We start from the raw sequence: 4,041 nt of genomic DNA, 5'->3' as shown, positions 1-4,041 counted from the left end.
CGCTGGGAAGTGCTCCCTGCAGAGGCGGCCGGTTCCAGAGAACTCAGGACGCTAAGGTGAGGGGTGGGGGCGGGAGAACCGGGGCCAGGTGCTTACCTCCGGGGCTCGCCCGGCTCTGCTCTGGGAGGACGCCTGGAAAGAGCAGTGCATGAAGACTCTGGATTCCGGTCCTGGCTCAGACACCAGCCGGGAGACCTCAGACCAGAAACTCCGAGTGTTGGGAAGGCTCTTCCTTCTGCCCCCCTCGTTCTGGGATTCCCATCCTCCGCCAGCCCCCAGCCCCGCCACGCACAGCCCCTGCCTCCGCCGTCCTGCCCACCCTCCTTGTGGAACTGGAGCGAGCTTGGTGGAAGGGCAGACTCCTCAGGCCACGAGACCCCGCTTCTGCTGCTTCTGCTGCTGCCCCAAACAGAAGACTAGCTCCGATCATGGGTGCCCAGCTACGGGCACAGCGCTCTGCTGGCCGTAAGTGCTCCAAGAAAGATCTGTCGGAGGAAAGGGCCTTGGATCTTGAGTCAGAATTCTAGCCCCAGCTAAACATAAGCACTGCGGGAATGGGAGCTGAGCAGTTCTTCTAGAAGGTTCTCCCTGTTCCTTAGTCAACATTGGCCTCTGTAATTGTACCCCATTTATTCTTATACAGCCTTCTGAAGCCATTCCAAGTCGTTTGGTTTTTATGCGATGCCTGCAAACAGCTTTCATGTTCCCTGTAAACATTGTCATCTGGGGCTAAACATGCCCAACTTCCTTCATTCTTTAGAGCAGTGATTCTCAACCACAGACGACTTTGCCCCTCAGGCAGCATTTGGCAGGGTCTGGAGACCTCTAGGCTGGAACACCTGGAGGAGGGAGGCTGCTACTGACATCTAGTGGTCAGAGGCCAAGATGCTGCAACCTCCTGCAGGGTACAGGACCGCGCCCCCCTGACCCAGCACGCACACAAAGAATTATCCAGCCCGAGATGCTTTAGTGCTGCGGTTGTGGAACCCTGCTTCCGAGTGCTAAGACATCTCAACATCCCAGTCCCTTCAAGGGACACTCTTCATATCGCGATGTGGTACAGAACTCCAGACCAGCTCCGACCAGCCTGGGCATCTTGGGGTCTGGTCTGCACACTGGACGTCTCTCAGTGGAGCCTAAAGATTACATCACCCCTTTAGCAATCCTTTGCTCATATGGTCAGTATGTCCTTAGTCACTGTTTCGAACAAAGAACTTACAAACCCAAACATGCCTACAATTAAAGATTACCTAGAAAAAGTAGTATTCTCTTCACACACAAAGATACTGGGTAAAACGCACATTCCTATCAGATGCATTCAACTTTAAACAATTACTATTATATAAATGTGTCTTTTTAAACCATTCCTCTTAACAAAGAAATGGCAAAGCCCTACTGAAGGTCTCCAGAGCAGGCGGAACAAAGGCAGAATATGCTTGTCTAGTATAATATGAAAGGCGCTCGGAGCTCCCCTAATTACCTCTTGGAAGGGAAGCTTTGTCCTACTGACATTCGGGATCATTTTTCACAAGCTCAGGTTACCCCCTTGAAGTTTTTTAGGAAGTTTCATGATATGGAGACTGTTGAAAAATTGGCTGGATGACTTCTGCTAAGCAATCAGATACAGAGATCAAATCCATTTCTGCCCACTTAGACAACTCAGGGCAGTTCTGGTTATCTTGGGCAAAATGAGTTTGCAACTTTAACTCCGACTTCTAAGAAGTCAGACGGTTTACCCTGCTTTTGTGTGTGTGGTTTTTACAAAGAATCTCTGAGGTAGCTTGGCTGAAGGTGGGGACTGATCTCTCTGACACATCTGTATTCATAAATATCAGAGTATTTAGGGAACAACAAATACGGTTTTGATCGTTATAAACTGGAAGCCGAGGAAATAAAATTTCTTTCACCAGACCCTTGGATCATTTCTTCAGTATGTAAAATTCGAAAGCAAATTGTGGGTTACTTCTGCTCGGTCCTGAATGTCAAGTGACTGCTTAAACTATCATGAAAACTTAATGAAATTAAGCTTATTCGGCGCTGTGGGATCTTGATTTATGCACGTCTGTTTACACATGCTCACGGAGACACTGGTGGAGTGTATTTTCACGTGGAGTCAAGATAGTAAGTAGACCTCCTGTTTTTGCGCTAGGCCTTCATTCCTGGGAATATGAGCGTCTAGCAAATAGGAATATATTATAAATCACATTTTTAGTGAGAATGACAAAGCTTGGTAACCCTTGCCTTAGGGAACTGTCCAATTTGTCAGTTAAAATTCAGCCTTCTGATATAAAACGAGCCCGTTCATGTCGTGTGAGGGCTGATTCCCCATGGAAAGAATCTGTTGGGAGCGGTAGGGACACAGGGTGGAATGTAGGGACCCCTGCGGAAATCTTTGTGGCGCTTCCTCGTTTCAGCACCCTGCCCCTCCATCGCTCACCCATCGGGGCCTTTCTCAGGCCCCAAAGCGGCACTTGGATGAGGCTCTGAAAACTCGGGGCTCCCATACAGGGGGGTTTTTGCTCTGAAAAATTGGAACACAGATTGGAATCTGTAACTGATAGGGACAGGACAATGGAAATATCAAATCTAAACACAATAGCCGAAGTAAAAGTGCTTCCCTGAAAGGAGAGGGTGAAGACAGACCCATTTCCACCCACAGTTGGGTCTAGACTAGACAGGTCTTTCTGGGACAGGAGGAAGGAGTAAGGTTTGATTTTGAACCTTGTTATTTGATGATTCTGAAGCGTCTATAGCTCCGGGAATGCGCCATGGACAGATTCAACAAAGGGCCTAGTAGGGAGTCAATGAAAGGGGACTTTATTCTTGATAATGACCGCCAAATGCTTTGTCCCCCCATGTGGTCTCCACTCCCAAACCCAGGGCAAGTCCAGTCCCATCAGCCCTGTGCTCCCAGGGCCTCGCAGCTCTCAGCCAACCCAGCCACCACCGGGCCCAGTACCATTCCCGGACCAAGGCCTGGAGTTGCTTCAGGAGCCATCCATCACTGACAGGGGTTGGCTAAAATCGCACCTTATAGGGCCCCATCCTGGTCTTTCTGAGTCTGGATCTCGTCATCTCTGAGATTTGGCCACTCACTAAACCAAAACCCACAGAGCAAGCGCTGGTGGAAGGTCCAGTCTTTCCTTCCGTACCTTGACTTTGCCCAGGGGTGGACGTCCAACACGGCCGTGCCTCACACTGTGAGGCTCCACCCACTGCTATGCAAAATTAGAAAACAGATTGGAATCTGTAACCGATATGAACAGGATGATGGAAATATTGAATCTAAAATGCCATCTGTGCCAAGGTCCCACCCCACCCCCTGCCATGTTTGCAAGGAGCTTTGCACACCCACCCTGTGTGTCTGGTTAAACCCCACAGGCTGGCAGCATCATGTTACAGACGGGCCCAGAGGCTCCAGCTCGAGTCAAAGCTCATACTTATTGGAGCCAGGATTCCAGGGCCCCATCCCTTGGCCTCACCCAGTGCCCAGCACAGAGGCGCTTCAGACCTTTCCGCCTCTTGGGGAGAAGGTCGGCAGGACTGTACATGAGCTAAGCTGGGAGCAAAAGGGAGAAGGGCACAGGGCACTGGAGGAGCTTGGTTCTGGGCCCACCGGGCTGCTCCCTGGCAGTGCAGCTTCTGGGATGTCAGCTAGCCTCTCGGAAACTCAGCCGCTCTATCTACACAGCAGGGAAATGGAACGCCTCTGCTCCTTCTCAGGGGAGAAAGTGCTCTGAACGTGCAGGGCCATGGGCGGGGCGGGGGGGGGGCTGCCCCCTCTCTCCTCTTCCGCCCCCATCCTTTGAGCAGGGGGAGAGGGTGGACGCTCTTCTAGCGTCAAGGACGCTCCCCAGTCCTTGGTTGACCTCAAAGTTGAGTGTGGCTGCCATGAAGACAAAGCCCCCTTCCTCTGGGATGCAGGGAATCTTCCCAAAGTCCCCCCTGCCCCGTTGCAGCCCCCGGGACCCACCCCACCCCACCGAGATGAACCGCTGGCATGGGACAGACCCCTCCGTAGCCCAAACGCAGCCTCCTGAC

This window comes from Grampus griseus, assembly GCF_964374135.1.
Source record: "Grampus griseus genome assembly, chromosome: 11".
Classification (NCBI taxonomy): Eukaryota; Metazoa; Chordata; class Mammalia; order Artiodactyla; family Delphinidae; genus Grampus; species Grampus griseus.
This window is presented reverse-complemented; position numbering follows the sequence as displayed.